Source organism: Nipponia nippon, unplaced genomic scaffold, assembly GCF_047370975.1.
Source record: "Nipponia nippon isolate SJK-2023a ecotype South Korea unplaced genomic scaffold, ASM4737097v1 scaffold_10, whole genome shotgun sequence".
Taxonomy (NCBI): domain Eukaryota; kingdom Metazoa; phylum Chordata; class Aves; order Pelecaniformes; family Threskiornithidae; genus Nipponia; species Nipponia nippon.
This window is the reverse complement of record NW_028262291.1, coordinates 16,595,004-16,613,131: the sequence shown is the minus strand read 5'-3', so window position 1 is coordinate 16,613,131 and position 18,128 is coordinate 16,595,004. Positions and strand designations below refer to the sequence as shown.

At 47.0% G+C, this 18,128-nt stretch overlaps 1 protein-coding gene across 1 annotated transcript in view; it reads left to right on the top strand.

Moving 5' to 3' along the window:
- LOC148057091 (uncharacterized) overlaps window positions 1–18,128 on the top strand; it is a 54,718-nt gene that overhangs the window by 12,619 nt on the left and 23,971 nt on the right. The gene's annotated exons all lie outside the window — the stretch shown is intronic.

Genomic DNA, 18,128 nt, shown 5'->3' with positions numbered 1-18,128 from the left:
CCTTTGTAAAATGGGAAGGGTCTTCATCTACCAACCTGATGGTGGTACAGTAGGGCTTAGTTAATTATGAAACAATTCAGCTTCGTAAAGCAAAATGAAAATGATGGAGGTTCTTTACCTAAACCAGAGAGGCCTGGACCCCAAAATGGAGTGGCTTGGCACCAAAAGTTTGGTATACTCTGCTAAATTGTCAACATCAGAAAAGCTCCCAGAGCCAGAATTCTTGCAATTTTGAAATGCTTACCAGGGTAAGGTACAGGAAGTTGGTTCATACTCCATAAAAATCCATATTTTGTGTTCTTCAAATTTGGACAGCATAGCCACATCAAACCATTTGAACTGATCTCCTAAGAAAACCAAAAGCTAAAAGATGCGTTTTCACTTCGGCTTGCACTAACAGGTATCTCTGCACATAACTGATTAGCCACGGTCCATACACCTCCGGGTCCCTCTCCTTGGCTGCTTCCATGCATGCACATTATGGCCGGGACGCTGGTATTACAAAGATCCAGCGCTTTCGCTGCCCCACGTCCTCTTTTTCTTTGCACTGTCATTGTGGGGGAGGGGCTAGCTGATGCAATTCTCATTTCCGGGTACTTACACATGTGTTTCTACGGCCTATTTTCAAATGTGCACTGGGGTAATACATATGGAGACCTGTGTAAGGAACTGTCAGTTTCTGAAGATCCCAGACTTTCACAATGCCCTTTTGTCAAATGTACGTTTTTGATTGCAAGCTGTTTTCTAGCTGACATGTTTCAATACACAGAACTTCCAAGTTACACTAATTTTTCTTTTCCCCTGAAAAGGCTGGTTATGCTTACAACAGCAATGGATTATGCATTCAGTATAAAACTGTATTTCTTGCAATGATTTTCTCAATACAAAGCTAAAGAAAACCATATTTCTTGCAATAGCTTCCTAAATCATCACTCTAGGTAGCTGGACTAAGCAGAATGCATGATTTTTTCTTGGTTTTCTAAGGAACTTAATTTACTCATGGAAGCATGAGTCACTGTGCAGGATTCTCCAAGCCAAACCCATTCCCGTGGTGCAGTTCTGCGTACTTACTCATTTACTTAGGCACTGCAGGAAATGGTGTGCTCAGATAAATCACGCGGTCAGAGAGAGATGGAGAGGCACTCCCACGGACAGGGGCCACTATTCAATCTTCGCCTAACAAAGTGGCAAAGATATCTCGGCCAGTTCAGCACCTGCCTCCTGTTGACTGTCAAGAGGAGTGTAATCATTAATGCACCCTTGCTGCTGCCTTCTAAACTGGCAGCAGCAGAACTATGGCTGTTACCTAACTTGTTCTTGAGTGCCTGACAGGTTGCAGTAAGTGGAGACGTTCTATAAATTACAGTAAGGAGCTGGAGGAGGGCTGCAGACTGCTGCTACTTGCCAATTCAAGAGGGCAGGCAGGTTCAGCTGCAAAAGGTCAGAGGCATGTCCCTACACTCCATCCGAAGCAGAGACCCCCTTGCCCTTATTTTAATATTCATATTAATTCTGCAGCTGTCAGTTTTGACTTCCCTAGGATTCCTTCTCAGCACATCACATGGCAACAAGCTGGTTAGCTCAGGGCGAAATGCTAGAGTCCTGCAAAGACAAGATTTTACTGATTCAGGCCATTTGGGACAAAGTACATTTAACAGCACAATATTGCCTCCCCTACAGAGGGAGATACTTTTCCAGTATTTCAGACCTTACATATCTGGTTGACCCTCCGTGTATTCAAAGTGATAGCAGGTTATGTATTCTCTCCCATCCAAAAATCACTGTGGCCAAACTTTCATTTGCGTGAACCAAAATTCCAAGTTACATTGCTGGAAACTCAGCATCCTATGGTTGAGAAGTTACTGGGCCATACAACCACTGTGGAAAGCTGAGAGTATATCTCAACATTACAGTCACACAGACTTGGTGAAGGAACCTACTGCCCTGCCTGCTCGACAGAAACAGTGCACAAGAAAAAGATGTGAATTCATCCCTTTATCTCTTTCATCCATTTAGGAGACAGGAGCATCACAGTTGGGACTCTGCAGAAGGAAGCTCTCACTTCAGCAGCATAAGGTTACAGGGTCAAGGAAGTCCTATACATTGAAAATAGTTTGGTATGTGTTTTCATGAAGGGCACGCTTCAGCATGCAGGATACCTCTCTTCAAAGCTTTCACTGAAGACATCAGTGCTATAAAGTAACTTTTACAGCTCCCGACAGTTTCCGAAGCTTGTAACCTATGGGTTAATTTCTGTAGCTCTTTGTGGCTCCTGGTGAATAAAACCCAGTTCTATGCCCGGAGTGGAGTGAGAAGGCCAAAGGTCGAGAGATAATCACATTCTGGTTTTGCAGTCTCCTTTTACAGCCTGGATGCCACAACAGCCTCCCAGTCTATCCCATATGTTGGTGTTCTCAGACAATGCCCCATGAATATGGAAAACGTGTGTGCCTACAGATGACTCTGTAATAAATGATTATCCGTTCCTTGGAGAGTGAAGATGAAGTTTAACTTGCAGGTCAGCAATAGAGTGGAAGTAGGCAACCAGCTGCTTTCATTTCAGTCCCCACTCTTGGGCCACACCTGAGGCTCTTCAAGAGAGCTGCAGCTGGGCTGGCTCAGCCCTAAGATAGCAGTCCTGAGGGGTGGCTTCGGCCTGTGTTACAGAGTTGAACTCTGCTGCTGTTCTCGGATGGGAAAAGTAACTTGGCTGTTTCTGCACAAGGTACTCTTTTAGATCTTTGTTTCCGTGGTGGTCGTTGGTGGCAGCTCTGTGGGTGCACGCAGAGCCCTGTGTGGGGGGACACGACTGTGAAAGGCAGGTACTGTCCTGAGAGGTTACCAGGCAGAGTTTTTAAATACTGTTTATATCGTATGTACTGCCAGCAGAACGTACTGCTGGAGTGGACATGGAGCTATCGCCCAGGGAAAAGCTGTTGCTTTATCTCTTCAAAAGTTCTGCTCCCTGGGATTTTTAATTTTGTTCTATTTCGTTTTATTTTATAAGCAGAAGGTAGCCAAGGGAAAGAAAGACACATACCATTTCCTTAACGACCAAATTTTCATAGCTTGTACTGTTAGGGATTTACACCATCACCTAGATGTGCTATAGCTGTATGTTAGTTGGCCACTGTGGGCATTCAGTGGCCTCCACTTTCCCCAGGCTTGTGGGTTGGTGCTGGGGACCTCATCCTGCTCACAGCAAAGCTGGATGTGAGCCCTGAGGTCACGTGTAGGTTCAGAGCGTGGCTTGGCAGAAGAGGGGCATGATTTCTAATCCCTTTCAAGAAACAAATTTTTTGTGGGCTTAATTTTCTTCCGTTCCTTTTTTAACGTGAAGTGTGCATGTTTCTTAATTGAAACATGATACGCTGCACTGTGACTCAGTACCAAAGGTCTAAACTGTGGCAGTGATTCTAAAGGAGAATAGAAGTAGATAGAGAGAGGTGCAGCCTGCGTTGCTAACATGCAATAGCCTTTTGACTCAGCTTCATTACGCAGCCATAGTGAAATTGTTAATATACTTCAAGCAGGTACCAAGCTGAGCATCTCTGTCGGGAGCAAGGCTTCACAGCGTAGGCATTGCAAAGACAGACAGACAGCAGTCCTCCTCAGCAAAGAGCTCATCAGCTAAAGAGGCAGAACAGAACAGGAAAGTGAAAGTGGAAGCAGAGTAAGGCAGAATGGTTGCCAAATATGGTGCTTGTCTTGGTATGCTGTGTTTTTTCAAGAACATTACACAAATACTGATCCTTATCTCTATCATTTAATTCAGTTTTCTTATTTACACTCAAATTTTAAATAGAAAATGAAAGGTTGCTGCTTGCCTATGGACTGCCAGTGAATCATTTTCACAGTGCTATGCGAAGTGTGGAGTTTCTGGTTTGTGGCCCCTCTGTTCCTGTATTTGGATGAAATTGCACAAATGTTTGGCAAACATTTGCAGGGCATGGCCTTGTTGTTTTGCAAACTATGGCGAGTCTTGGTTGAGGAGGTGGATGTTACCAAAGGGAACAAGCACCTGACTTACTTAGCTCCTAGGGGGGGAATCCTGATACTCACAGAATCTGTTGATTCTCTAGCTTGGGCCTTATAAGAGGAACAGCATGCCTGTGTCCTGGGTGGTAAATGCAAGGTACACCATTTCTCACTGGCTATCTCCAACCTTGTGTTGTTTCTCTCATAACTTTATCCAGATTCAGTTGTATCCCTAGACCCTATGCAGTTCTGGCCTTAAGAGGCAATATCTCAGTGCAGGTACCCTTTTAAAAGATGCCAATATGATGAAGATGCAAAGTGCTGGGAGATAATGTCATGGATTCTGTGTGTGCGCGTGCGCACATGTGCACAAGAGCTGGATTTCTGGAGGCTGGGTCTCCTGAACGCTTCACCCTCAATGCATTCTCCACATCCTTTTTGCTAGTTGTACTTGATTTCTGCTTTATACATTCTGCAGTCTGTGTAGGAATCATTGTGTGTTTGTGGAAGATCTTTGCTATTTAATGCTGTGATGTCAGAAGGGAAAAGATACCAGCATGCTTTATCTTTTGCTCACTGTGTGAGGGCGAACAAAATTTGGAGTGGCAACAGGGATGTGCAGTCCCCTTGGTCTGCATTAACTCCTTGCCACATGACAAGCCTTTGGATCGGCTGCTGGGGCAGTGGGGCTCGCCCATCGCTTCGCTCTCGGCCTCTGGACTTGAATGTTTGCGGACAGGGCAGTGCCAGTTTGGTGGAAGAATGTCAGCGTTAGAATTCGTGAGACACGGGACAGACCAGAGCCAGGACATGACGTGGTGCATTTATGTGTTCAGACAGAAGGAGCTAGGTCTGTTGCTTGCTTTATGGAGTATCATTCTGTGTGTATGTTTGTCTGCTAACCCGGTGTTCTTTCATTTTTAATCTTGTCAACTGTTTGTGCCCCCAGAGCAGCACAATAAGGAAAAGAAATCTGTTTCACTTTGAAACTTCTGGAGATAAGCAGTATTTCTGTCTCCAGGTTTGGTCTTGAGAAGTGAAGGCAGTTGGAGGCTGAGGGTACTCAATAAATTTTGGAAAGTCCTGGATTAAGGATATGTCTATTATTTTTCCTGTTTGTATATGGTTAGCTGTAATGTCGAACATATGTTCCTTGGGTAATAATCTCAGTCTTGCATCCCCCTTTTAAAATATGCTCCCTTGCAACAACATCTGGAGATTTGGAGTCAATAGGGTGTTAGGTTACAGAGAGAATTAAAATAATAACAATTAAAAAAAAATCTCTGTAACATTTCATATCTCTTAGGCAAAGGTTACTGAGGGCCAGTTAGTTCAGTGCATGACCTCTGTAAGAGCTCTTAGGCATATAAGAACAGCTAAAAATAGCTCCTTGGAAGGTCAGGGAAGGCATCTTTTCTGCATGTGGATAGCTTTGCATTTCTGACCTGAAACATCTATATGTCTTATGGTAAGCAAGCAAGAACGGATGGAAAGAAAATAGAATACCAAAATGGACTTGGAGGGCAGCCAGAGCCTGTGTAACATGTTCCTTATTCATATAAGCCTGTACAAACTGCTGCTAGCCTTGGAGATTTTTCCATACATGAAATGGAGAAAGCCTGCATTAACTTCTAAACCATCCTTCAAAGACAGCCTAGCCAAATGAAGACTGGATTCAAACTGTCGATAGATGAACAACAGCAAGAGGGACACTTAGGTTTTTAAATAGAGCCATAGGCTTGCATCCAAGTGATTTTAAGCTTCTGACTAACCCCAGAGTCTGAAAGAAATTTCAGCTTGTCATACCAAATGTTCGCTTTCTTTTGATATCTGCACGCTGAGACTGAGTTTACAAGAAGCTTTTATAGCAAATCCCAAAGTCGGAGTCACCGCAGAACGCTTTAATTATTGAATAGGCAAGAGCTAATGTGAGAGGGAAAGGCTCTGTATTTCACTGCTTATTAATCTCCCCCCCCGCCCCTTCCTGCCCAAATCCCCTTGGTTAATCAGGTTATGTTTGCCCTATTTCTCTCGGGGAGCAAGCAGAATGCAGTGTTGCTAGAAATGGAGGAAGGGAAGGAGGAGAAGGGCATGCTGAAAGCAAGAGTGGGTTGAGGATGCTCCAGAAATGAAAGCTTCACTTTGGCAGGGTTCCCAAGATCACAGCAGGATGCCTTCGGGCTGTGGGATGTCTCTGTGACCTGTCACACTCACTGACATGCATGATCTCGCATCCCAGGCCATGTGCCAAAGGACAGCGAAGGGAGCTTGCCTGTCTGCGCACAACCTGGAGGCACTGGCGGTCTCTGCGGCCAACAGCTCCCTCCCCAACCACCCTCTCAACAGCCTGTTTCAGCTAAGAGCCCCTAGGAGGGAGTAACTGATGTCCCTGGGGGAACACACTCTGCCTGACATTTGCCTGAAGTGCAGTGATTAATTCTGTGGGGGGCGGTGCGCGTGCACACACACGCACATACAGAGCTGTATGTGCTGTATGCTTTTGTGCAGTCATACAGCCTTTCGTTCTCCCTGCACTCATCCTCTTGGACATGTGGCTGCAGGCCACAGAAAAATAGCACAGATGGACCCGTCAAAGTAAAATGCAGCTATGAGAAGCAGGGAGCCAGCACACACACAGACAGCACTGCTGACCTGTGTGCTGGTGAATCTAAGTTTCCTTTAAGTCTGGTGATCCTGGAATTTAGCTCTGAGTGTGCTGAGATTTGGGGGGGTTCTTCATATGGGTGCATGCCTTGGAAATGCTCTTACCTCCAATTATAATGAGCAGTACCAGTCTGGGAGACTGAGGTCCAAAGCTCTTTTGGGATCAGTGTCTGAACCCAAAGCTTGCAGCTGAAACCACTCCTGAAATGTGCAAAATTGATTGTTCTGAGGTTTGGGTGGGGGCAGGCTTAGGAGAATAGGGTAAGTCTTGATGGGAGAATTAAATGCAGTGACTCGGGTGATTTTGGGAGCATGGCAAATAATTCGGAAGGATGTAGATCTGCAGGTCTGCATCTGCATTCTGTGTTTTGGGGTTGAATTTATCCAAAAGCTTTCTAGACCAAATCATGAAGCTTCAGGGAGTTTATATGTAACCCTGCTTCTCTACCGCTCTGATTCTGGCTCAGGATCAATTGAATGTCAGCCTATGCTTGCGTTTCAGTTTTGCCGGGAAGTGCCAAGTCACATAAGCATTGCCTAATTCAGTCTTGTGTGCCAGCTTCTGTGCTTGGATCATGGTGCATTGTTCCTTTGAGACACATAGATTAGAAGAGATTTTTTAGCACTTCTCTTTGGTAACAGCATGGATCAGAAACATTTTGTAGCTCACGGCCAGGTGAATGCTAAGACATTCTTCCGAAAGCATAAGCATCAGCAAATGCAGACCTGAGCTAGTAAATCCTGGAGCCGTGACATGATTTTACATGTTCCCCAGCACAGAGCAGAGCTAACTGGATGGCCACAGGCTCCTATTCCCGCAAGAATGAAGACAGGCAGGAAATAAACCACAAGAAACTGTTCCTTGGCAGGAGAGAGCTGTGGGAAAAAGCAAGGTAATGAGCCCTGGGCTGTTGCAGAGCCAGGCCTTGCAGGTGCCTGCAAGCCACGTGGGGATCCCAGAAGCCTTGTTCTCACTGTGCAGAGCTCGCTGGCAAGCATGTGTTGTGGTGCATGTCCAGAACTTGCCAATGCCCCAACATAGTGTGCTGCCATGGCCTGGTTGCTCATCGCTGTTAAGACGCTGGTCAGCACTGTATGTTAATGGCGGCTTTGCCATGCTTGGGCCTCCTCTGTGCAATCCTTTGCAGCAGTGAAGAGCAGGAAGGTTGAGTTGCTCCACAGAGCTGCTCTTTGATTTAACTGCAGTAAGCAGGAGGGGATGGTCACAGCATCCCCCTGCCCCTCAAGAGAGACAGTCGAGTATGCGGGCGTGTGAGGAAGCGAGGGAAGGGAGCCGAGCTGTGTGATGAGTGGCTTTGGTTCAAATCTGTAGTAGGTAGGAGTCTGCCTTGCCAGCCTGCGCGTGGGAGTGCTGTCGGAGCAGATGGTTAGCAGCCCTGTTGCTGCAGGGTTAGCCGGCTCGTGGGGCGCTGCCAGTTCTGCGCAGGGAGGAGGGCACCCTGCCTTTTTGGAGGAGGAGAATGGTGTGCGATGTGGCAGCCTGAGGGCTCACCCAAACAGAGGAGTCTGCGTCTGACTTGAAGGCTGAGCAACAGCATGATCCAAAGAGCAGATCTCATAAATTGTTTGCAGGTTAACAGGAGGCTTTTTCTACGCCTCTCTGATACTGCCAGGTAAAAAGCTGTCAGTTGCACAAATATGTATGTAAATCTCCTCTTCTCCCCAGCCTCCCCCAAACTAGACTTAGGCTCCCAGAGTTATGTGACTGACTTAAAAATTCTGAATTTACCATCTGGTGTACTTCTAATTGTCTTTCTATCTTCCAAAAGCTTAATTCCTGTTTTCAAGCTTTTTTTTTTTTTTTTTTTTTTTTAATAAGCCAGGAAACATTTGGTTGGTTGGTTTGTTAACAAAGTCCCAGGACTCCAGAAAATGGAGCTTTAAGGAAAGCTGCAGCCGTTGCTCAGATGTAGTAGCACCAAAAGGAAGCTGAGAGGCAAAAACCTTAGCTGCGAAGGTGGGCCAGGAGGCAGGGCTGAAACAGGGGCTCCGTTGTTCGACTTTTGCTGTAGCTGGTGGGTATGGCTGCCTGTCCCAGGGAGCTGCATATTACAAATACATGGCTCATGGGGTGCACAGCAATCCAATCACGAGGTAATTACTGGACCAGTGGGAGAGGCGTGCAAGCAGTATAGGTTGTTAAATAATTAAATTTTAGAGTGTTTTGTTTTGTTTTAAAGTTCAGAACTCTGCTCCTAGGGTCTGGGTTTAGATGAGAAAGAAATAAGAAGTTTAGAGGTGAAGAATCTTGAGAATATCTGCCTCGGTTTTCACTGCTGATAATGATTTTGATAGGGCCAGTGGCTATACTGACTTCTGCTCCCAAACAGTGAAGTTTTTAACCATTTAAGACATTAGGCATCTAATGCATCGAAGGTCTGATTCTGCAGAACGTACTGGTACAAAATACCCATTAAAGTCAGAGCACTAAAAAAAAAAAAAAAAAAAAAAAATCTTTAGAAACATTGATATGACAGCATGGGATTAATTTGGGTCACAGAGTTGGCACTAGATCCATAGGGCTGGAGCTCCTTGACTAACAGAAATAGGTTAATTCTAATTGAAAATCTCTCATCCTTTCCCACGCTGTTCTGCTGAACATATGACATGGAATTTGGGGAGTGAGGAATAAAATGTTAGGATTTGAAAATGTAACATATATTAATGTCTTAGTTCTTATGTGCAGTTCGAGGTATCCTACAGAGATCAGGTTCTTGGAAGTTGGACACTTCATGTCTGGACAGCCAGTACTTCCTCTAAATACAGCCTTTTTAAGCTGTTGCGCGGTGTTTCTTTGAAGTTTATTGTCCCCAGATTGAGTCAATCTGTCTGGAAACCTTGAGCAGAGCAATAAACTGTTTATTTCATATGGAATCTTGGATGTAGGTCTGTGATGAAGTTGGTAGATGCTTAATACCGGCTGATACATTAGTTTGTTGCATTTGTAATACTTAGGATGCAAGTAGCTTGCTTGTGATAAAGCAGCTTTGAGAAAATTTATATGCCAAGTGGACACAAATTGTTTTTCACGTGGTTTGTATCGTTTTGAGGGTATAGCACCTTCTAGTTCCTCTGAAACAGGCATAGTCACCACTATCTCCTTTGATAGAGAAATGTGAACAAGAAAACTTGTTTTCCAGAAAGTACTGATGACCTGCCCTAGTTACCTGAAAATGCCTGTAATATCAGCCTTGTAACTGGACTAAAGATGTCATTAAAGGCCTGCTGTAAAAATGGTTGCGTAAGGCCTTTAATAGGGAAATTTAGTTTGAACTTTGTGCTGACGCCATTTCCTGATTCTATGTAACTTGCTATTATTACATGCAAATAAATAAAGGGGAGGAAAACCCAACATATTCAAAAGTAAGGTCAGCCATTGAACTCTGGACTGTTTGATGTAGTGGCTGCAAACATACAAAAAATATTTCAGGGTTAAAAAAGATTTGCCTTCGCAATTCTTCTATGAACTGTATACACCTAGTGAGCCTGAGGGCTATTCTGGGAGATGCTCAGAAAGGTTACCATCCATGTAGCAGTGGCACTTCCACTAGGGTTCCTTCCATAGTCAACCAAGAGAAGTCGTTCCATGGATTCATCCTCTGGAAGAGCTGAAATTGGTCTCCCTTCTCCTTGGATAGGTTTTCAGCCATTGTGGTTTTGGAGACCCTTAGAGACGCACGTGTGGATCCTTGCACTGCAAGTGGAAGATAAGCTTGCTTTACCTGAGACTTCTTGCACATCTCTTACAATTAACCTGTGGACATTCAGTGGTCACAGACATGACTCCTCTGCAGCTGTGGTTTTATCTTCCATGAGAGTGAGAAGGAGCCAGCTTCAACAAGCTCAAGTTAGCCTTTGTCAGTACCCTTCCTACTTCTCATCTCACCCACTCTATCCGCTATTGGGTATCCTTAAGTATGACGTTGGAAGTCAGCAACAAGTAAAAAAAATTTAGCCAATCTCTCTGGGATATCTTGCTGAAAAACAAACCTCTGTCAGTGACCTAGATCCAGTGAAGTTTTGAATTATTTAGATCACATCTTGCAGATAATGCAGAAAACTTGCATTTGGGAGAATGCTCTCAATTTTAGGTTGAATTAAGTAATCCTCTTTTTTCTTTGGAAAGTTTGATGCTGACTAGGGACAGCTGAAGGGCTGACTTTGACCACTGGTACTGCCCTTTTGATTACATAAATGTTCTTAACAGTTGATGGTAATCTTGGGAAATGACACATCTAAAATGTTGACCCTGTTTTGTTTTTTTTTTTCTGCTGTTGTTTGGCAGATGCAGGTTCCAAAACAGCTGTATGTGTTGGGTGTGCAGCTGGCAAGGTTTGGGCCCTGTGCTACCCAGTTAGGCTCTTGCCAAGCAAAGTCAGTAGGAGGGACGGCCTCAGGGTTGGATTTTTAAAGAACTAGGAAGTATTTTAATCCTGCTGCATCCAGTGGGAGTTAATTGTGCAAATACTTGGTTATAGACTGTACCAGTAGGTGGGGGAGCTGCATACAGAGCTTGTGGCTCTAGCTCACAGCGCTGCTGTCTGGACACGCCATATGGCTCTCGCTGCCACCTGTATTTATAGACCTCCTGCAAAGCAGGTGCTGCTGCAGCATGGCATTTCCTTACACCTAGTCCTTTAAAAAGGACAGAGCTATCATCGTGTTAGTGAGCTGAAAATGAGTAATATGAAATATTTGTCCAGTTTATAAATGTGAGTTACTGCAGCCAGTCCAATGGTTCCTGGTGCTGCTGTAGGAACAAATTCAGGCAGGAGCTCGCCCCGTTTCTGCTGGGAAGGGAAAGCAGACAGCTGAGCAGGGAAGCCTTGGAGTTTGGAGCCTGGCTTTTGTTTTGAGCTCATCCTTTAAATGAATTAGACATTTCTTGGTCTGGCAGTAGTGCTTGGCGTTGAGATTTGCACAGGACTGTGACCAGTTCTGTGTGCATTAACAAGCTGTGTGCAATAAATGGGGTCAGATATTGAGCAAACAGTTGATGCTAAGGACCTGACATCTGCTTTGTATATGTGCTGGAGGTTTTACTTCTGGCTAACTAGTCTAGTCCTGTAGACTGACACCCACTAGTGACTGGAGTTCATCTCTGGTTTAGTTTTAGACCAGGGAAATCTGTTTGCATGCTCTGAGGCTGCCTCGTCATCTGAAACAAAGCTCGGTAGCCAAGAACACTTGGGAGATTTTGCTTTAAGAGTTTGTTTGTGATGTGAATAAAATGCTAATATAGCTTCACCCAGTACCCAGGAGCTCCGAGCTGTGTTGTGTAACACAGCAATGTGTGCTTTAGGGGTGTCTAATTATAGCATCAGTTTCTGATTTCAGATAGCTCGATATTTATTATTTAAAAGGGGGGTATGTTTTGGGGGGAGTAAAAATGAAATAATGTAACTTGAACTTAGGCAGTAGCATGAGTGCAGAAGCAGCAAAGCTTCCTTACTAGCAGACTGCCTCTCTAGCCTGTGCACTGATGTGGCAGCATTTCTTGCTGGCGCCAAGCGATCGGTGGCTGTGCAGGGAGTGGAGAGACAAACTGAGGCAGGGCTGGAGGGCAGAGGCGTTCTTGCAGCGGCAGAGCACAAAATGCCAACATTTCAATGTAGAGTTTCTGGCCATGGCCATGCTGTGTCCTGTAGGATTAAATAGGAGTCTGACTAGGACAGAAACAAAACTGATGGCTGCCTCTGCTCATTTTTGTGAGCTTTTTACCCCTCGTTTCTGTGAGTTTCCCTGTGTGGAAAAAGCATTGGGTGGTCCTACTTAGAGACATGAAGCATGATGCTCCTCCTATCCCGTGAGCCACAGTTTAACCGTGGATTGAACCAAGTTGACAGGAAAATAGGCACGGTATTGTAACATGCAGCTTCTATATCTGATCATTCTGGTGGAAGATTTCCTGGTGGCAGTCAGGTTTACCACTAGTGAGACTGCCACAGCCAACACTTCTGTGGACAAAGATTTCTTTGACCAACAGGACAAGTTAGAGCTCTCACACCTGCTGGCAGGGACCTGGTTCTGGCTGCCTGATGCCAGCTGTAGCCTGTGTCTTGAGGAGAGCACCAAGCCTCCAAAGCCGCCCTCGCCAGCGCCAAATCCAAACTGATAACAGGCCGCGAAAGACGCTGTTACATGCTGTGGTGTCTGGCTGCCCATGCATGCTGCAGATCCCCCAGGAGTGGGGGCTGCGTACGTGAGTGCCTGTGCCGCGGAGCTCCGGCTGCGCCCTGCAGTGCGTGCGGAGATGCAGGCAGGGGACTGCGTGTCAGGTCAGCGTTGCTCGCTCTTCCTGCTTGCGTGCCTGCCTCCCTAGGAATACGCTATTTCTGAATGTAGGACAGGGCTTCGTAAGCCTGTGTCGTTCTTCGCCTGGGTACAGCAAACAGCTGTAGGGCGGAGGGGCCTGGTTTTCCACTCGGATGGTGTGATGTGGTAAACTTCCTGAGCAGTGAGAGGGTTTTTCCGGACTGGTCTCAAAGTGTAGTCAAACAGTTACTGACCCCCACGGAGACTGGACTCTGCCTTTAGGTCACCCCTGCTTCCATCCCAGGCAGCAGAGAAACTAGATCTCTCTTCTGTGCCTCCTCCGAGGCTTTGTACATCGAGACAAAGAGCCCAAGATACAGAGTCTGGGGGTTGGCAGTGCTTTGTCCCAGCTCTCATCCAGCTTGGGCATGACAGGGAGCTCTCAGGGAGGGGTCCTGGGCAAGGCTCTGTGGGAAAGTGGCCAGGCTGCCTGCATTTAAGGGGGGTGGGGGTTAAGGATCAAGGCCGGGCTCTGCCAACCATGCTGCCAAGGCACTTGTCCGGCCTCATGGTTCCCCCAGGGCTTGTAGCCCTGAGGCCACGTTCCCATCCCAGTCCCACAAAAGGCAATTGCTTCTGCAGGAAGGCTGGGGGAGCAGAGAGGTGAGGGAGCAGCTATTTCCCTTTGTCTGCAGGTAGAGCAGAGTAAGAACTAGGTGTTGCTACCTAGTCACAGTACTTATCCAAGCAGGGGCTGGGAATCACCAGCACCAGTGAATTTGGAGCTGGTAAGGGAACGGACGCTGTTTTTTAGGGGAGGGTTTTTTGTTTTCTGGCCCCCAACATGCTTTGGCGTGAAGGGTGCTTGGCAGCGAGTCAGCCTGTCAGTGGAGCGGCTTGGTGTGTCTGGGGAGTGAGGTTTGAACCTGCTGTCGCTGGAGTCTCTCCTGGTGAGAGAGAGATCAGCACCAAGGAAACTGCTGGCACTCTCTGACTGCTTTCCAGCTGGGAAGTGCCTTGGGCTGGCTGTGACCTGGGATCATCCCCCCCTTTCTAGAACTAAAGGGGGATTGCCTGGCTTCTGTGATGTAAGGTCTAGAAATTGCGACTAATAAGTTTGAATGACATGAAGTGCTTGGTGGGGGGAGCATGATGAAGAGCAGGGATTTCCCCCCTGGGGAAAAATAGGTCTTAAATCCCTGGATAGAGATCCCCGTTACTTTAGCTGAATAGGGCCTCATTTGAGGATTGGATCACAGCTCTGACAACTGGTTCTTGTTCTAGTTTATCGTGCTAGTGTGTGGGTGTTTACTCAGTCTAAAGTAGTGGTTATCACCTGATAATGGTTATCACAAAATCTAGTAGTAACTCTTCCTCCTAGTAGTTTGTCTTTGAACTGTTGTATATGTTTGCTTTTGTTAAGATAAGTTGAGGAGCTGTGCCCAAGGGAGTGGCAAGCCATGAAGAAAGACTGTTTCATTTCTGCAGCACCCAGGATCCCCGTCCAAGACTGAGGTCCCTAAAGCAGCACTCTACTGTCTGCTGTAAAACAGCACAAACCAGTTTGGGAGCTAGTGACAGAAGTTGACATAGGGAAAGTGGCATTCTGGTGAATTGGAGTTAGCCAGAGGGCTGGAGAGGAGAATATCTGATCTCTCCCGAGTTTTCAATAGCTCCTAATGTGCTTTTGATCAATGTAAATTCTAAATTATGGCAGGACCCCTACTTGAAGTGCATTTAGAGTCCATCTGAGCTCTTTCTTTCCTGTCCCTTTTTTGAGGGACTGCTCTTTCCCCATAACTGCCCCCTTGCTGTCCACATCTGTCCCATGCAGAACAGTGCCGTGCTCAGCCACTCAGCATGTAAAACCTAGAGGTCCCCTTTTCTTCTTAGACAGAAGAGGTGCTAGTGAGACAGACAAACCTTGGGAGTCTGAGTGAGCTCATTCCTTATGGGTGGTCTTTATGAGGCACCCTTTTAGTTTGGTAGTTGGCCTTTGCCGTAACTCCTTAAATTACTGATGAGATCTCTGTCATCTTAATTCCACCATTTTCAACCAGTCAGCTGGCTCCTTGTATTCCAGTTACAATACTTGGTGTGTTTGGTACCATGCTCACCTTAACAGCACCAACAACCACACTCCTGAAATCCTTGTTGTTTGGAATCGTGGCAGGGTGTGCACAAGCTAGGTTTTATGGAACGATTTGGTCTCCTGAAAGGTGAGGAAGGCAGAAAGCCTTTGAGCGTGTAATTTCCTGAGCTGAGCAGGGCTGCAGGGCAAAAGGAAGCATTCTGCTTTTGGTGACATAACGTCTCCATGCAGAGCGCGTTGAGGGCACCTAGGTGCCTGTGCCGCACTGCTGTAAAGCATCTTTCATAGCGATACGCTTTGTGTGGCCTCTTCCTGCAGAACAGGATGCTTGGTGCTTACCAGCTGGGATGTCTGCTCTCTGGTTCTGGCTGTGCAATCTCTGCCCCTGCTGAGTGCACGTGGGCAAAACCAACCAGCCCGATGCCAGCGTCCCTCCTTGTCCCTCGCTGCTGCTGTTTCACTTGATGATCAGCTCGTGGCCCGAAGGGGAGGGGAGCGTGGTGCCTGCCTGCGCAGGTAGCAGGCAGGGGAGCCGTGCCCCGGCTCAGGGGTTGTCGGTGAGGAAGCACGTGGCTTTACAACTCAGCGCTTATTTCCGTAATGTACTATCTGCAGAAGTAGGGCAAAGGTAGAAACGGGGGGAGGACTTAGAGGGAAGTGGCTGCTGTGGGTCTGTTCCATCCGAGTTGTCAATTCTGATCATGGGACATGCCTTATGTCAAATAAAGTTGTTATCAGCGCTTGTTTATCTGGATCAGCCCGTCGGCTGTAGGTGGATTGGCTGCAGGTTAGGTCAGGGAGAAAGTGAACGTTCTGCTGTGATTCACGCGACAGGCTGGACGTCCGCCTGAGGCCACCACTCCTTGTGCAGTACCTAGGAAGAGGCAGCTCCTGCCCCGGGAAGTCTGGTCATCTCTGGCCAATTCCCGAAGTGTTTGGGTCTTGTCTTTTTAACAGAAGCTTAAACTCGGGTATGCTCAAGTACCCACCCTCTTTTCTCTGCAATTTGCAGTCGGGGTCCTGTTGAGGTGATGCAGACTGGTAGTTGTAGGGTAGAAAAGGGAGGACATGAGTGTTGCCAAGAGGAGGACAACACTTTCCCTTATGGTTTAGGGGACGAAATGCACAGCTGTGGGTGCACGTAGATTGTGTTGGCAGCTGAGTCCCAGGGAGGTTATACAGAAGGGATCTGGGATTCCCAGGCTGCAAGGTGCTTGGGCATGGTGTCAAAGCATGGTGAAGACAGCATTGTGCCAAAGAGGTGATCGGCAGTCATATGGGTGAGCACAAAGGGTAGGCGCTCGCTCAAGGAGCGCGGTGCATGGGAGTGGGGGATGTCAGCAGTGCTTGAGGATGCGTCTGCTGGGTGCAGTAATGGTAAAAGTGATGGTTTGTCATGCTGTGCCCATGAGTGAACTCGCATTGGAAGGGGATGGAGTGGGGTTGTGCGGATGCTGATGCTCTAGAGAAAAAAACCTGTGTCCAGGTTTAGCTGGTGTTTAGGGGGGGAGGACTGCCTTTCAAAGCTTCAGATTTAATTTGTGGTTTGTGAGGTCTGTGGGTGAGATAATAACAAAGCAACCTTGATAAAGGGGATCTTAGCTGGCAGGGAGGGCAAGGTCTGTGTAAGTAAGTCCCCGACGTTTTTTGCTTGGGGGTATGCTGACACCTGAACTACCGGAGTAGTTTCCCTTTACCAGGATGAAGGGTGTGTGGACTTTTGTGGGGGGAGGAAGCCCAGAGGGCTGTCAGGTTTTGGAGGGGATGGGGACATTCATTGTGTGGGAAACACAGCAGCTGAGGGCCTGTGGTGTGGGAAAATGCCAGCGAAGAGCCCCAGCCTCAGCTGCATTCCTCAAGGCATCTTGCACGTCACTGTTGTGGCACTCTGCCACCTGGCTGTGATCCTAAAGCTGCCTGGAGGGCAGAACAAAGGTGACCTGGCACTGCGTGGCCTGGCGGGAGGCGGGGGTGTAAACGTACTGACCTCCCTCCCTGAGCGAGCTGGGGCTGCCCGCGGGCTGCTCCTTGCCCAGGGGCTAGATGCATGGAGGCATCTGGGCTCTGGTCCGTGCCCTCTCTCGGGCACTGTCCTCTCCGGCCAAACTGCTCCTTTGGTCTGGTCAGCTGCTCTGGCTGCATTTCGCACCTTTGGGTTTTGTCTCTTCCATGGAGACAGCGTGGAAGAGCCCTGATATGTTAACCTCTATGTAGGATGTTATCGAGGAGAGCAATGAATTCTCTTGCTCTCAGCGTTACAGACAAGGAACTGGCTATCTGTTGGGGAGATGATGTGTTCAGAGGTAGCTGAGGGGAAATGCAGTGTCCTGGAAAAGATCCAGGAGATTGGGTTTTAGGTAATTTAACGGTTCCCCAGGCTTTAAAATCTACTGCAGGAGCACATCTGCCATTAGTTAGCAGGGTTTATGGAGGATCAATGTTAGATCACCAGTGATGCCTGATCGTTATTCAAACAGAAGTTGCTGTTTTCCATTCAGATCGAGCTCCAGCTCTTGCTGCAAGGTAAGGGAGAGCTTGGGAACAGGTTTAGAATATTGTGGCTCACACACTGAAACTGTGTTGCAGTACAAAGGCTCCAAAGCCACTTAACACGCTGCCTGCAGATAGCAGGGATGCTTGGGTAGGCCCTTCTCTTAAGAGGGAAACAGGATGGATAATGGAAAACTGGATCTTAAGCTTTCTTGTCATCACCTCCCCTACTTACACAAGTGACTTTCTTGATAAAGCAGCTGTTTGACAGGAGTTTTGGCAAGGGATAAGGTAAGCTTTCTAGCTAATGACAATACCTCATGATAGAAGTTGTAAGGATGTAGTTACAGTACAAATAAGGGAAAATAGTTGTAGCTGTAAAAAAGCACCTTAAAGGGGCGGTGGGGAATGTCACCCATCTGGGAAAGCACAGGGCCTTGGTCAGTGCTTTGTCACATTGGGAAGCCGAAGATCATCATCTAGAGAGCTACTCTGTGAGCGTGCAAGGAACTACTTGTAGGAACGGCTCCACTGGAAAGATGTCGCTTCCCGTCCTTGACTGGGGTAGAGCTCTTGTTGTGAGAAATAGCCCAGCCTTTTTTCTGGTGCATCTAAGTGTTTCTATCTG